This window comes from Pipistrellus hanaki (genome assembly GCF_964339955.1).
Source record: "Pipistrellus hanaki genome assembly, chromosome: 9".
NCBI lineage: Eukaryota > Metazoa > Chordata > Mammalia > Chiroptera > Vespertilionidae > Pipistrellus > Pipistrellus hanaki.
In genome coordinates, this window is record NC_140511.1 from 50012299 (window position 1) to 50029081 (window position 16783).

General features: G+C 49.6%; 1 protein-coding gene across 9 annotated transcripts in view; it reads left to right on the forward strand.

Moving 5' to 3' along the window:
• The first annotated feature begins 14591 nt into the window (after window positions 1-14591).
• MICAL2 (microtubule associated monooxygenase, calponin and LIM domain containing 2) overlaps window positions 14592-16783 on the forward strand; it is a 196734-nt gene continuing 194542 nt past the window's right edge. For 3 of the 9 annotated variants that reach the window (XM_084893501.1, XM_084893502.1, XM_084893503.1), the window contains exon 1: window positions 14604-14771. The gene's annotated coding sequence lies outside the window, so the exon portion shown is untranslated. Of the gene's footprint in view, window positions 14772-16783 lie in introns of all 9 variants that reach the window. The other 6 variants (XM_084893500.1, XM_084893506.1, XR_014795853.1 and 3 more) reach the window with 4 other exon arrangements.

A 16783-nucleotide genomic window follows, 5' to 3' on the forward strand; every position in this document is an offset into this window, starting at 1 on the left:
GGGACAAACAACCGCATTCTGGCAAGACTGTAGTCATGGGATTTCCAAACTCACAGAACCAAGATGTGACTCTGGGAAAGGGAAGAGGAGGCCTGGAGCCTTCAACTCCACCAGCCTTCTCTCCTCCCCTCACCTTCCTCCTTTTGACTCTTTCTCCCATTGCTTCTCCCTGCTCCTCTTTCTCCTCTCTTCCTTTTCTTCCTTCCTTCCTCCCTACCTCCTCCATTCCACAGTGTGGGTACTGGCATTGGACCTGCATTCCACAGCCACAGGTAGATAGACCTTTGCTCATCTGATCATTGACTGTCTGGGTGACCTTGATTGGATGAGTCACTAGCTCCCCGAACCTTTGTTTCTCATCTCAAAATGCAAATGATAATGTCATTACAGTGAGGACAAAATCTCAATAAGAATTTTTTTTATCAGTGCCTAACACATGATAGATACTTAATGGATATTAACTGACTCTAACCTGCATTAGGTAAGTGCCTACTGTGTGCCAGATGCAAAGGTCCAGAAGGGAGCAAGGCAAGGCAGAGATCCTTGAACCTCTCTTATAATTTTTTTTAAATATCAATATTATAATGATTTGTTTCCAAAGAGATATAGGAAACCAGAGAGCTTCCACTGCCAGACATTCAGGGACCAGATTTTAAGGGCTTCTGTACACTTAGAAACAGAGAAGCTTGGTGGCTGGAACAAAAAGCCACCACCAGATCCTGTAGCATAGTATGTCTCCATTCAGTCTACTCAGCTAATTGGTTTGCCTTTGATCTGACCCTTTTTCTAGGGGGGGGGGGGGGAGCGATGTCTAAAATGGCAGGAGGTTACATGTCTGATGTGCCTGCACTTCTATTTATGGAAGACAGTAAGTTCAGAGCCCTGCGCAGGCCTGTGAGTCCCTTGGGGCCACCAATGTTGGGCTGTCATGGTGTCCCAGCAAATGCCTGTCTGCTGGAATTAGAGAGGTTTGGTTTGGTTTCACTGTGCATGCCACAGGTTGGGAAGGAAGCTGAGAGCCCCAGGCTTGGACGACCTGTTTTGGGGACTAGCAGTGCTTGCCTCGGTGGGATTAGGAAGTGGGAGCTTGCTCGCCATCCTCAGATTAGCCAAATTTTAGCAATCAAACAGCCTGCCTTCACTTCCTGCTGGCTTGGCTCTGCTCACACCCACTGATCGCTTCCTCAGATGCTCTTTACTCTCTCATTGAGGGTTGATTCCTTTGGGAATGATGCTCTGGGGTTCATTCTCATGTCCTACACAAAGGAAAACGGACTAGACCAGTGGTCAGTTGGGAAACCGTGGCTCGAGAGCCACCTGCGGCTCTTTGGCCCCTTGAGTGTGGCTCTTCCACAAAATACCACATGCAGGCACATTAGGTAAGGGAATTATTTTCACTGTAATACATCTAAGACTATTTGAACAGACTTTAATTCAACAAAGGGTATGAATTCAAAATTCAACAAATAAATGACACCCAAATGTCCAGTAAGCCTAAGAAGCTTCACCTCCATAGTAACTGGGGAAATGCATATTAAAATCACAATGGAAGATGGTTTTCTCTCCATCAGATTGGCAAGACTTTTATTTTTTAAAAAAATATATTTTATTGATTTTTTACAGAGAGGAAGGGAGAGAGATAGAGTTCGAAACATCGATGAGAGAGAACCATCGATCAGCTGCCTCTTGCACACCCCCTTCTGGGGATGTGCCCGCAACCAATGTACATGCCCTTGACCGGAATCGAACCCGGGACCTTTCAGTCCACAGACCGACGCTCTATCACTTTGGCCAGATTGGCAAGACTTTTAAAGTCTGACAGTATTGACTGAATGGCAGAGCTGCATGCTGGATTAACAGCACTGATGAGAGGAAATTGGTACCTTCACTTTGTGGACCATGTGTTTTACTAGCTAGTGAACTTGAAAATGAAGATTCCCTAAGATCCAGAAATATCAATTATAAATCTATAGGACAAATTCTCTTACCTGTATACAAGGGACACACACAAGGATGTTTAACTGTCTATCAACAGGGAAATGAGCAAATAAAATGCGGAATATCCACCAAATAGAATGCTATTTAACAGTCAAAAGAGCCTAGCTGACATGGCTTAGTGGTTGTGGTTGACCTATGAACCAGGCGGTCATGAGTTTGATTCCTGGTCAGGGCATATGCCTGGGTTGCAGGCTGCATCCCCAGTATGGAGCTTGCAGGAGGCATCTCATCAATGATTCTCTTTCAGCACTGTTTCTATTTCTCTCTCCCTCTACCTTCCTCTTAGAGATAAAAAAAAAATTTTTTTAATTAAAAAATTTAAAAACAACAGTCAAAACAAATTAGCATATTCTCACGATTAAATCTCAAATACCAACATGGGTAAATCTCAAGAACACATTAAGGGGAAAAACAAATTGTGATTTCATACACATAGTATGACTCTCTATCAAGTTAATGTTTCAAAATATGAAAAAAGTACAAAACATTGTTAAGAAACATATGCCTGTGTAGTCAAAGTGTAAAAATGTACATCAGTCTAAAAAAATACCAAATTCATAAGGAAAGAGAATGGATCCCTTTGGGGTACAGAGCATGCATTAACTGTAATATGTCTTTAAAAAAGAAAAAGAAAAATGTCTGAAGCAAGTATGGCAAAATGACAAGTATGGTGGCTACATGAGTGTTTGATGTTGAAGACTTTGTTTCCTTATGCCTGAAATTAAAAAACAAAACATGTCCCTGGTGGCTGGGATTCCTCCAAATGCATGGCTATGGCTTGGGAAAGCAAAGGGCAGAATGTTTTTGTCCTTATATTTATATCCAGCAATTTTTCTGGATATTGTGCCCCTCTTAACTCACATCTCACCTCTGACATTCAACAACTTCACAACCATTGCTTCAGCACTAGCTACGTGCCATGCTCTGAGGAAACCAAATCATTAGGGTCTGTCCCTCCCCAATAGGGTGTTGTAGGCTATTTGAGGAGACAGACGGGTAAATGACCATCCTCTGATAAACACTAAAACTAAGTATGTGTGGGCTAGCACAGTGGGAGGGAGGCATTCATTCTGATAAGGGGGTGGGCACAGAAAAAGCAAGGCGGTGGGCCAGGACAGTTGACTAGGAGTGTGGAAGACACTGAGAATAAGGGGAGTATATCACAGGTAAAGAAAACACGGCATGCACGTGCCTGTTGTGATGGGGCTGAAGAGCAGTGCCCTGTTTGGATCCACGCTTCAGACATGTCCCCTGGAAGGGGTAGAACACAATGAACAAAGGCAGGGAAACTGGTTGGGAAGCCATTGAAAGCGTTTCAGTGAGAGGCGATGAAACCTGTGCTACAGCACAGTGATTTGGGTTGTAGTTTCCCTGCAAAACTGCAAATGAACTGTGTGTAGGGAAATGGTTTAATCGGGTTTTGTTGATCTCTGTATACCCTCAGAGCCTCCAGTTGTACCCTGCACTACTGGGAGCTCCATGCATGTAGGGTGATGGGAGGGAGGGAGAGAGGGAGCAGGCAGGCCCCAGGTCCACTCCCTCCTTTTACAGATAAGAACTGTGAGCTGGAGTGGGGGAGTGATACTTTTACTGGTGAGAAAGTCATTAGCTGGATGCTTACTGTCTCTTAAACAGCAAAGAGTCCTGCAAACCCTCTGCTAACAAATGTGTAAGCACATAGGCTTTTAAAGACAAAGCCTGACCAGGTGAAGTTCCGTTACAGTGAATCCTATTATACAGCTGCATTCTTCATACGGAAGTGCTTTCTCTTCCCCTAAGGGCTTAGGTGGAAAAAGTTCCCTTAAAACAACCAAATTCTCTGAGATGAATAATACAAAACAATAGCCCTTCACTGGGCCTCTGTCCAAGTAACAGGCTCTATTCAGGTGGCTCTTGTGTGCTGTTGGCATTGTGGGCAGGGCCAGCCCAGCCGCGCAGAGGACTTGACGCATCTTTTGTTCTGCCACCCTGCAGTAATGGGCTCTCCACCCCTACATAGTAACCTTTCAGCCACCTGAACAAAATTCACCTAAATTAACAGACCACATGTAAAGCAAAACAACTTCTGAACCCATCCTCTCTATGGTCCACGGCTCCATCTCCTGCTTCCATCTCTAGCAGGTGTTGAATCTGCCTGTTTGACACTTCAGTGGCTGCCTCTCACCTGGCTCTTACACAGCTTGTGCATGGCATGTCTGCCTCCCTCTGCCTGCCCTGCTTTTCTCTGTTTTCTGTCCTCTATAAAACCTTGTGTTGGCAAAGTCTGAGCGGAGGTAAAACAATAGCACCGCCCGGTGGGTCTGTCCACAGGCCAAATGGGACTTAGTGGCAGCTGGTGCTGTGGTGAACTCTGTGGGCACTTAAGTTCTAATAAACCCATGTCTTCCACAGCCAGTCCTCCACGTTATTTCTTTGGCATCTACAAACAAAACACTGAGGTGTTCTGGGACCTCAGTAACATGTGTCAAATCATTTTACATACATTTGTTTTGTAGGGTTTTTGTTTTGTTTTGTTTTTACTTGTTTCCTTTATAAAATTTGACTTGGTTTGTTTGATGAGAGACAATTGACCAAGCTGCAGGAAAAAAACTAAGAGAGGAAGGCTGAAGAGAAAGTGATTTTCCACAGAGATTAAAAGCAGATTAGTGGTTGCCAATTGCTGGACAAGGGAATAGAGAGTGATGACCTAATGGGTGTGGGATTTCCTTTTGAGCTGATAAAAATATTCTGGCCCTAGCTGTTTGGACTCAGTGGATAGAGCATTGGCCTGTGGACTAAGGGTCCCAGGTTCGATTCCAGTCAAGGGCACATGCCCGGGTTGTGGGCCCTATCCACAGTGCAGGGTGTGCAGGAGGCAGCTGATCAATAATTCTCTCTCTTCATTGATGTTTCTATCTCTCTCCCCCTCTCCCTTCCTCTCTGAAATAAGAATTTTATATATAATTATATATAATTGGAACTAGGTATAGTGATAGTAAGAATTTATTTCACTAGGTATAGTGATAGTAAGAATTTATTATTGCATGATAGTAAGAATTTATTTAATGCCACTGAGTTTTACACCTTGAAATGGTTGAAACAATGAACTTTTTATGTGTATTTTAAGTTCAGAGAGACTAATTAATTTGTCTTAGCTCATGCAGCTAGATTTGAGATTCCAACCCAAGCTGATTTAACTACCAAGTCCCATGCATGCTCTTAACTCCTCTCTCCTATTGCCTTAGAGCTATGTGGTTTCATAGGTGCATATACTAATAATAAGAGAAGATCCATATCCAAGTTATTGATGCTCCAAATCTCAGGGTGATGACATTATCTATATTTTTAAAATATTCTTCTTTTTTATTGGGCAAAGCTTTTATTAAAATGGGTAAAGCCTATTTTCAATATACAGAAGAAAAGCATTTCAGAGGCATGGCCCGCTCTGAGGGAGATGATACAGGTGCGTGAGAAACCACCAGAGAGGGTGCAAACCCTCACGGTGAGTGCAGAGTGCGGAAGGAGCATGAACCAAGGCAGGAGGAAGACTTCTTAAAGTGGTGACTTAGAACACTGTCTGAAAGGGAGTGCCAGTCCTCATTGCATGGAAAAGAAGAGGGAGGGCCTTTGGGAGGGGAACAGCAGGCACGATGCCCTCAAACCAGGAGAGATGGGGGAGGAAATGGGGAGAGACAGGCTGGACCCAGTGGGGTGATGCTTCACGGCCCCTCTTTCCTGGGTCTCTCTGTGCCCCTCTCCCGGGTTCCTCCTCCTCCTCCTCCTCCTCCTCCTCCTCCTCCTCCTCCTCCTCCTCCTCTTCCTCCTTTGCCCTGAGTGAACCACGCAACATAATTTGCTTTGGTGCATGCTGTCCATAGGGCAGCCACAGCCGTGTTCTAAGACACTTCCCTCAGTCCTCGGGGAAATAGAAAACCTCGAGGGCTGGCCTCTCAGGCATTCTTAGAAGGCCACTGTGGCCGTGCCTTCCTGCTTTGTCCTGGGATCCTGTGACTCTCGGGCACCAACCCAGAGCAGCCCTCACTCAATCACTTCTTTGATTTTCTCCCAGTTGGACTGTCAGGGAGTGTTGGCCAGTGGGAGGGCACTGACTGCTGAATTGTGCAGCTACAACTCTTTCTGTGAGAAGTCAGATTTCTCTTCAGATATGCCTGCCCAGAGAGGGATCAGTCCCATTCAGTGGAGCTGTGGCCCAAGCCAGCTTGTCTCATGAATGACTTGTCCCATGACCGACAATTTATTCCCTCTTGACAGTATTGTTACTTCTTTTGAGATATGCCCATCTCTTTTTTGCCCACGTCCCTGGCATCTTAAACATTTTCAACCAATGTGTCTCAGAGTCTTTCCTGTCCCTAATTAGTATTTACTACATGTTCAGTACGTTTCTAGTTGATGAGATATGTATTTCTGATAAGTTTCAGACTGACTAAGTGACAGGAGCTTAGGCACAAGAGGGAGACAGAGCAGGCTTTGAATTTTAGTTCTGCCAGTTACTAAGACACGGTATTTAACCTCCCAGATCTTTGCTTTCTGCAAGTGTGATCGTTAATCTTATGTCAACTTGACCAGCCACAGGATGCCCAGATATTTGGTTAAACATGATTTCTGGGTGTGCCTGTGACGGTGTTTGTGGATGAGATTATTAGTGTTTAAATCTGTAGACCAAGTAAAGCAGATGGCCCTCCCAAGGCGGTTGGAAGTCACCCAATCCTCTGAGTGCCTAAATAGGTCAAAAAGGCAGAAGAGGAGAGAATTCACGCTCTCCACCTGCTTCAGTGAACATTGCTCTCCTTCCCTGGGACTGGGGCTCACGGGAGCGGAAGGAACCCCAGTGCCTGTGTGAGTTGGGGGAGGCTGTGTCTAGGTACCAGGCACTTGCCTCACACCAACAACATGCATGCACAATAGCGGTGCCTAGAGCCCTGCACTGACCTTCCAGGTGCATAGCCCGCTGTCACTGCCACCTTTCTAATCCCATGCAAATGTCCCTGGCAGCCAGTGCTAACTGGAAGCAGAGCACCCAGAAAAAGGAGTTCTGGGAAACCCAGTTCTGGCTCAGTAAGTTGCTACAATACAAAACCACTGCACTCATGTATGGGAGGGGGGGCGGGGCAATGGTATATGTACAGAGATAATAATTTAATAAAAAAATTAAAGAAAAACACTGCACTCACGGATGGAGGGAAGCAACTAACATGTAATCAGGGCCAATGATGTGCCTTTAAAAAAAATAAATTTTATTGATTTTTTACAGAGAAGAAGGGAGAGGGATATAGTTAGAAACATCAATCAGCTGCCTCCTGCACTCCCTCCTCTCCCCCCCTCAATGGAGATGTGCCCACAACCAAGGTACATACACTTGACCGGAATCAAATCTGGGACCCTTCATTCTGCAGGCTGACGCTCTATCCACTGAGCTAAACCAGTTAGGGCTAATGTGCCTTCTTGTATGTTCCCTCCTCTGATCTTATGCTCTCTTCTCACAAAGTAGGGTTATTATCTCCCTTGCCTAGCTTGCCCAAAATCACCCCGTTAGGGAGAGCAGAGGCTGAAACCCAGGTTGTACAGGAACCTGACCCGTGAAGGCGATGCGGGCTCCTCTGCAGGGCCTTCAGCTCCATCCCCGGATCAGTCCGATGCTCCTGCAGACCCAGCTCACCTGGCTGGGGGAGAATGGCCCCTTCTGAATGGATTAGAGGCTGGGCTTGGGCGGTCTCTTGACATCTAAGCTGCCTGTGGGGAAAGATTTGAATAGAAAAGCAGTTGGACAGGAATTGAATTTTAATTAAAATGTATTTATCTGCTACAAAATGCACGGAACTTAGAGAAAAGCTTAATGAGGTGGGTGGGTGGGGAGTGGGAAGTCGAGAATAGAAGAGGAGGTCAGGATAACTTTCTGAGACAGGAAAAGCGTACATTCCTTCTGCGAGTTCACATGGGCCCGCCTCTGCAGCTCTGGTCCAGGCTCCTTGGAGAGAACAGTGGGTGGCGGTGTGGACATGAAGAGGCCACTTACTAAACTTGGGGGCGGGCTGCATGGCAGCCTGACAAACTCAGAGACCTAGAGTCACCACGTAGTATGATCTAAAATGAAAACTTCTTAACTAAAAGTAGTTCGTGGTGGGTAGTCATTCTCTTAGGCAGTGTTTTTCCATAACAAAGCTTAGTCTTCACCTTAACTGAGCCCTTCTGTTTGAGTCTAGGATAACATACCTGAGAAACATGCCTTTGCATTAGCAGAGGTTTTTTATTTTTCTGGACCCCTCAAAACAAAATCAGGCCCAGAGCTGAAACCACAAATCCTCTCATTGTTAATGAGTGAATAGTTGACTGTTAACTATCCTGCATCCACCGAAGAAAAGAAGTATATGTCTATCGTTTTACTTTTTATCTAATCTCAAAGGGTCCCCCACTTTGCTTTCTCCTGTTTCCCTAATCTATCACCAATGAATTTCATGCAGCCCAATTATGCGTCCTCTTTGGATAGGTAATGTATAAAATAAGGTGCAAACCTGCCATTTTCTGGAGCATTTTACCCACTGAGGTTTTGCTTCCCAGCAATGGCCATCAGTTTGGCTTAAATAAACACATAAAACTTCTCTACGGGTTTGAACGTTTCTTCTGTTGACAGTGGCACAAACACCTTGCTTAGCAGACTGTTTGTTTCTAAGCAGGTTCCTCTCTTTTTTCCTCCAACAAACATTTACTGACACCTCCTCTATGCTGGGGGCTGTGTGAGCAATGCACATTGAATGTCACGCTGTTGCTCACTGTAAGGTGAAGAAGGTCAGGGGCTCAGGTGACTGTCTTTGGATGGGTCGCCCCAGAAGACTCTGAGATAAGAATTTGGGTGCAAGCAGTTTATTTGGGAAGTAATCTCACGAGGTACAGCATGGGACTGGGGAAGTGTGACAGAGAAGTGACCGAGGGACACCAAGAGAGGGTAGGTTAATGAGCAGGTTACTGCTGGGGCACCTGGGGCTCAGTCCTGCTGGGGATCTATGGGACAGACACAGACATAGCACACACCTCCAAGATACCCCTCTGGTGTGGTGAGACATTTAGGGCATGAATCCACCAACTCTTGCCCGCCCACCCTTGTTTAAAGGTTGCTCCAGTATCTCTGATGCTCTGGCTGGTCCTGTGTATCGTCTGAGCTGCTGGAGCTAGAGAAAACCCAGGGGCAGAGAATCACAGAAAGCATGTATGGAACCAGGGTATCTGCTATTTCTTCCCAATCTATAGTCATCTCTCCCTGCTCCTCCCGTCCTAATCGCTCTCCACTTTCATTCCGGTGTGCACCTCTCTGCCATGCAGCCTGTGAGTCTCAGAAGAAGCTGAGCCCACCCCAGGTCCAGGCAGGGGCCCTGACAGGCACGGCCAATCAGCACATTCCAGTCCTCTGGCCATGGCAGGGGTTCAAGCAGGCATGGAGCCAGTTCATTCAGAGTGGGTCTTGAGACTCCTGCTTGGAATGCTTGATCAGATACGTTCTCTTCTGGGTAAGGTAGCTTGTGGCGGCAAGAGCTCTTAGCACTGGCTGCAGAGAGGAAAACCAGGCTGAAGACAAAGCCAACACAGAGGAGGGCCGGGCCAGGGAAACTCAGAGAAAGAGAACTGGGGCTGTTGCTTTTAGATGCTTTCTCTTCTGTTACAGTCTGGTCTCCTCCACTGTATACGGAGCACATTATCTGGAAGCCCTGCCTTCTGTGGAAAGAGAGAGTTTCTCTCACAGGTGTATCCGCATGCTGATCCGGAAGAAGGAACCTGCGTGGACCACAGGTCCCTGCATGTCTGTGGGACCCATCACCCCTGGGGTTATATGGTTGGTTGGCTAGCCCTGGAGCAATCCCCAGTCTTAAGTGAGGAGGGTATAAGGATCACATTTGGAGTCAGCCGGTTAGATTCACCCCACCATATGCTGGCTCCTGGGAGACTTTGGGCCAGTAACTTCACTTCACCAAGTCTCTATTTTCTCATCATTAAGGTGTGGGTGATGATAGTATGCACCTCAGAGTGTGGCTGAGAGATACTAGTATATACACACGGTTAGTAGTGGAAGTGGCCATGTCCCTAACCTGCAGTTGATCAAATGATGCCTCTTATGAACTCTAATTTTTTTAAAAAATCCTTACCCAAGGATATTTCCCCCCATTGATTTTTAGAGAGAGTAGAAAGGAGGGAATGAGGGAATGAGGGAGAGAGAGAGAGAGATTGCCTCCTGCATGCACCTCTTCCAGGACTGGGGATTAAACCTTCAACCCAGGTACTTGCCCTTGACTAGGAATTGACCCTGTGACCCTTCAGTGCAGGGGCCGACACTCTAACCACTGAACAACACCAGATAGGCCTCAGCCCCCTATTTTTAGCAGTCCGTCACCTTAATCACTCGGCCACCTCTTCACCCCCTATTTTTAAATTCAAAAAACCCTTCTATATAATTTACTATGTCCCAGTCACTGTTCTACGCACATATCACACCCTTACTATGCCGGTATCACAGGTGAGGGACCTGTTGCACAGAGAGGTTAAGTCACTTGCCCAAGGTGACCCAGTAAATGGCAGAGCTTGGATTCAAACTCAGGCATCCTGACTTCAGGATCTGTACTACTAATGACTTGGTTCCGATGTCTCTTAGAACACCTGCACTGTACATGTTTGTGGGGGGGATAGATGATGGACAAACAGACAGATGAGCTTGAGTGAGTCCCCTCCACGGGCTGTCACAGAGGAGAGTATCCCTGCCCTTGCCCCTGGACAGCTGCTCTGTGGAGGGTTCGGGAGCTGCCTTCCTAGCTCCGTTCTGCTATGGCAACGTGTTCTAGAATGGGCTTCGGGTTTGCATAAACGAGACTCTGCCTAGGTTGTGGGTGTGGCCCAGTCTGCTGTGAGGGTGCAATGTTTTTTGTGCCATTGTTTAGTCTCTGGTATCTAGAATTAAGCCCTTGGATTTGACAGTTAGCTTTGAGTGTGTGTGTGTGTGTGTGTGTGTGTGTGTGTGTGTGTGTGTGTCAGTAGGCTATTTGAGGCTGGGACATGTTCCTTCGTGACCCTGTGTCTCCTCCTCTCCCCTTCTGCACACCCACTCTCTGTGTCTCTCTCTCTGCTCTGGTTGGCACAGCACCTCCTGTCTCCAACCTCAGCCCTCCAGCACTGACTTTCCCACCATTGCTGCCAACATGCCCACATTGCTGTGGTGACTCTGAGGGTATTACTGATTTTGACAGGTGCCTTTTCTCCTCCAACCTGTCCCTGGAAAACCCACCGTAAGTATGATAGGCCTGGAAAGCTCCTAGAGACCTTTTCTATCTTATTCACAAAAAAATAGTGCGTTCTGGGCCTATCCAGATATCACACTGGAATGAGGCCCCAGGGATCTCGCTTCTCACACATTCCTGCGTGTTTTGGGGAGGTACCTCCGTTTCTACTTCCTGGCTTAGAAGGTCCTCCTCCAAAGATAATCCCCAAGGTGGCCTGGGGCCCATCAGCCTTTTCTCCCCATTCAGCAAGGTCACTGCACTCTGGATACCAGCCTCTCTCTTCTTTCCCAAAGCCCAGCGCCCTTTGACAGCAGCTGAGGAGGAAGCTGGTGAGAACCGCTCACTGTTTCACCCCTTCCTGGTGGAATGACTGCATGTGAGGAAGAGGTCCAGGGCTCGGACCCCTTTGCACTTGGAGGGAGTGAGGCATCGGTGGCAACTCTTTCCCCTGCCAACCAAATGCTGCGAGAAGCACCCTGGCTTCGCTACAGAACATCTTCATAGCAAGAATCTGCTTCGTTCAATGTTTACCTTCCTTTAAGCAAAGTGCTGGCTTGCAAATAAAAGGAAGCCAAGCCCAACACCCCATGCATCCCTCCAAAAGCATTGTGAGGTGGGTAACCAGCGAGGATAAAGATCCTGCCCCACCCCCACCCCTCCCCACTCCCCCAGAGTTCTTTTCCTGGGGAGGAGCACATAGTGGCGTCGAAGCCTGTTGCTTCTAGTCTGAGATGAAGATATTTTTAGGGATGAATCTGGGCCTTCCTTCTCTCCCTCCCTCCCTCTGATGCTAATGTGGCCATCTGCCCCTCCCAGACAACCTTCACAAGCACACACTCACTATCCTAGAAGAGTGGGCTAAGGAAGAGGTTGTTATTAAATATAGACTCCCGAGTTATGGCATAAGGACGCGTAGTTTGCCTGGGATGCTAAGAGTGGGGCAGAGGCGTTGGGAACCTGGAACTCATTCTCATAGTCTGTGGTACTCACAAGTGTCTTCCTGTTCCATTTAGTGTTTTTTATTTTATTTTATTTCTTTAATCTGTTAAGTGAGGGGCCAAGGTATTTTCTCTAGGGTCTGCTCTCACCTTGCATGATCTCAGTTGTATAAACTCCCACAGTCAGAGACCAGCGGGATAGCCCAGGGCTACTGCTTTGTCCAGAGGAGGGGCCTTGGGACCTCCTGTCTCCAGGCCTCTCCACCCCACAGGGAAGTGGCCAGCAAGGTGGCTTGTGTGTAGTGGTGACAGGCTCTGACCACCGGCTCAAAGGTCCCAAGGCCTATCTCCCTCTACGCAGTTATCCCCCATCACCTCCCAGCTTGGCCTACATCTAAGGAAAAGCTCACCTCTCAGCCCTGAGATCCACCTAGCAAGGGTCTTTCTGACCTGAGCCCCTGGAGTTAAAAATATTGGGAGTGGAAAGATGGGAAGAGGCAGAGGTCCTAGGAACCCACTGATACATTTGAGTTTTTTGAGCTATAAGAACTGTGCTGAGCAATGCTATCTCTACAAAATTTGGTTGGCTCACAGTGTTCCTAAAGTAGTCTTTAATTTGTTTAATTTGGAGAACGCTGTGCTATATAGACAAGGTGATGGGGATTATAAAAGTAAAATTAGTAAAAAATAAATAAATACAGCTAGCTCCATAGCACCATGTACTACTTCTGATTATTTATCAGCTGCATTATAAGTTATAGGAACATAGGAACCACACCCAGCTCACAGTAGCATTTGTGCAATGAATGAATGAATGAGCTGATTGCATTTCCATCGCCAACATGGTTATTTCAGGCCCAGGCCAGAAGCGGGAGGCTTTGTATCGGATCAGGCCTTGAGCTGGGGGCAAAGGTAACAGTTTCCTAAAGCTCCTCTCTGTCTCGGCTTTCCTCTATCACTCTGTAAATAAGGCAGGGCCATGCCCGTCTCAACTCTTGTCTCCGCCAGTGCCCAGCCCTGAGCTCCATCGATGTTAGGGCAGGGCAGGCCCCAGCATGGTTCCTTCAGAGACAGACCCGGTCTGTCCTGCACTCTAGACATATGGGCAGGGCTGCAGAAGCCCCAATTGCACACTGTGGAGTCAGATAGCTTCTGGCTCGAATCCAGACTCTGATACTTATTAACTATTATATGTGCCCTTGACGAGTTACCCAGTCTCAGTTTCCACATCGGTAAAAGCGGATGACAAGAATGAGTGCCTTCCAGACCCATTGTCAGGATTAAATGAGCCCAAAAGGCCTGGAGTAGAATCACGTGGTAAGAAATAGAAAATATATATATACGCCACCAGGTTTGACGGGGGCAAACTGCTCTGTGTGTACTTGCCCTGCGAGGGCACATAGTGTTCGCACAGGGTGGTCTGTGCTGTGAAAATTCCAGCAGCCTGGAGTCACAGTACCGTCTCCTGCCCCAGGTCTGCCTGTTCTTCTTCCCACTCCATCAGCTCAGTTCCAAGAACATTTACTGATGCCTACCCCGGGCCAAGCCTGTGATGAGCCCTACTCCCAGAGGTGAGTAAGACATGACTTCCACCCATGGGATCCTCGTTCCCTGAATCACTGCAAGGTGTCTGCTGTATTTACAGTTTGCAAAGCTGCTTTATACCCCTCATGGTCAGACCCCACACCATCTGCCCTGTCCTTCCTGTGAATGTTGCTCCTGGAGCTGTGGGCGTATGGGCAACCCGGGAAGGGGCAGAGCAGAGATTAAGGTAGCCACTTGACGGCCGAGAAAAGAGGGCTCTTATGTAGCTTAGGTGGCCTGACTGCACCGCACCCCCTCCCGCTTCCCACCAGCGTTATTCTAAGCAAGGGCGGTCCAGTGAGGGGGAGAGCCTATAAGCTAGCAAGCAGGGCGTTCGCTGAAGCCCAGAGGGGCCAAGAAGGAAAGCAAGGAGAAGGCCCACAGCAGCCGTCCCCCAACTCCAAAAGGGGACCATGCTGCTGGCTTTCCAGATAGCTGCCTAGGCTAAGGAGCGCGAGCCAGCCAGCCCTTGACTCCTCCCTTGACAGCAGAATAACAGCACCTGGGCTGGCATTTCGCAGCATCGCTACGCCCCGCCCACACCGGCCCTCCGCGCGGGTCTCCAATCTGTGCAGGTCCGGATGGGGGCGCCCGCCCCTCCCCGAGCACCGGCCCGGCTGCGGCCCACGTGCGCCCACAGCTGCCGCGGTGACAGCTGGCCCCGCCGGGGCGGAGACGGTCGGGAGGGGAGCAGGGTGGAGGGGCGAGGGCGGGGGCTCCGTGCCGCGCTGCCATTGGTCGCAGCCCTCGGGGCGGGGGCGGGGCCGCGCCCCCAGCTGCCTTGTCATTGGCCGCAGCGCCGATGGGGCGGCTCCCAGCGCCGCCGGCCGCGAGGCGCTGAACTGCGGGCGCTCTCCGGGCTAAGCCTGCGCGGGGCGTCTCGCTCACTCGCTCCCAGCTCCGCAGGCGGCCTGCGCGTCCTGACCACTGGGCCCGAGGAGGCCGAGGAGAAGGCAGGAGCTGGCCCTTGGCTCCGTGGCCAGCAAGGCTGTAGGTAAGGCGGGCGGCGCACGGCGGGCGGGCGGGTACCACGGGGTGGGGGACCGTGCCAGCAGAGCCTGGACTCTGGGTCCTAGCCGGCGCCCGGGAGGGTCAGGTGCGGCGGCAGCATCTCCTGCCTCAGACCCACCGGGCACCCGGCGAGCAGGTGGCGCTGCCCGGGAGGCCGGGGCTGCTCGAGCCCTCGCTGAACGGCTTAGAACGAAATAAAAAACCTCCCACCGTGCCCGGAACTACCTCTTCCTCTGCCCGCCGACACCCAAACCCGGCAACGCTAAGCCTAGAAAAACCCCAACCGTCCATGCGGAGTGGGCGCAATGCGCCGGCGGTGCCGACCTGCCAGCCGGGCGGAGGATGGTCTGCAAACTTAGCTTCCCAGGATGTGGGCTCCGCGCCGTTCACGCTCTCTCCTGGCTTTTCACTGACACCCCCTCCCTCCCCGCCGTGTTCCCCTCCCTCCTTCACAACAGGAAGTTAAGTGGAGCCAAATGTCAGTGGCCTCGCCGCTTGCGGGCTAGGACCGGGTCTGGGGCCCTGATGTGGCCCTGGGGGCCGGCATGCTGTGGTCCCCAGCAGCCCGCGCCCAGCCCAGGCCCAGGGGGACCCCTGCCGGCGTCTGCGGCGCCCACCTGGCCTGCCCGAATGGCCTTGGCCTTGGGGAGACGCAGGGTCCTGCCCGCAGCCCCCGCCGCCGCCGCGGACCTGGTTTCCAGGCTGGAGTCCGTGGGGTTAACTATATCCTGGGCTCACCTCACCGCCAAGGCCAAGCTGGGAAGGGCTTTTTTTGCTGGATGGGGAAGAGGCGTGTTGAAACCAGAGTAAACGTGCGCCTCCCGTCAGCATTGTTTATTCTGAAGCCTGGGTTCGGAAAGCCGACAAGCTTTCGTTTGGAGGTGTGTTCCTTAGGCTCTGTAAGGGCCCTTGGGCTGCACGTGGACCCTCTTGCTGTCAGTCTTGCCTGATCACTAGAGTCCTCCGTGGTTCGGTTGAGGGGTGAAGTCACTAATCGGCCCCCTGTTGGCCCTCGGATGTTTGCAGGGGACTGGTGTGGGTAAGGTTGGGGGTGTGGGGGGGGGGGAGCGGGGAAGGTGTCCTGGCACCTGCACCAGCTCTGCTCCTGTCCCCTTCCCAACAGTGGACCTCAGTTCTCCAGAGCAGCTCACCTGATGCTCTGGAGACTAACTGCAGCAAAAATTGACCTTTAGGCAGAGAGAAGAAAGGTTTATTAAGTCCTGGCTGGGAGACAGGTCCCGCCCTGTGGTACTTGTGCATTCAATTTCGTGAATACGCTCCCAGAGTTTTACCCTCCTCACTTTAGAGATGGGAAATAGCCGCAGGTAGGATGAGTGCCCAGGGTCACACAGAAAGTGGCCGAGCCAGGATTCAGACCCAGCTTAGCTTTGCCAGAGCTAAGGCCAGTGCTCTTCTTGTTGCCCCGTGGCTGTGGAAGGTGGGTGTCCCGCGGCATGATCATGGCCCTACTGTGTGCGGATGGGGGCTCCTGGCCTCCGAAACGATTCAGGGAGTGCTTCTTGGTAAAGCACTTGGCCGGACTCAGGTTAGCCCAGATTGTTCAGCCTGCGGGTCCCTTTGCCCACCCTGTCCTCTAATTAAGGCGAGGGCTGGTGTTTGTCATGTGATGGGAAGGGATTGGCTGGTGTTTGGAGCTTTTTGGGGTCAAAGCTTGCCTATGCCATGGACAGGTCTCACCTCTGAGAGTTGGCTTCTGGGATGGTCTAATTGTGTTTGTTAGCTGAAATAACCTCTACCTTAGGACTGATTTCAGGGTGTTTTTTTTTTTTTTTTTTTTTTTTTTTAGTGTGTGTGTTTTTTGGGGGAGGGGGGGGCAGGCGTTGGAGTATACCAGTTATGATTATAAGGTGATTGAGAGTTACAATCTGAGCATACCTTCATAAAAAATGACATCACTTTTTATTTCTATCACCTTCTTTCTTTAGGGCTAGGGCTCTGGCTTTCTGCTTATCTCTCTCTTCTAAAAGAAAGTCA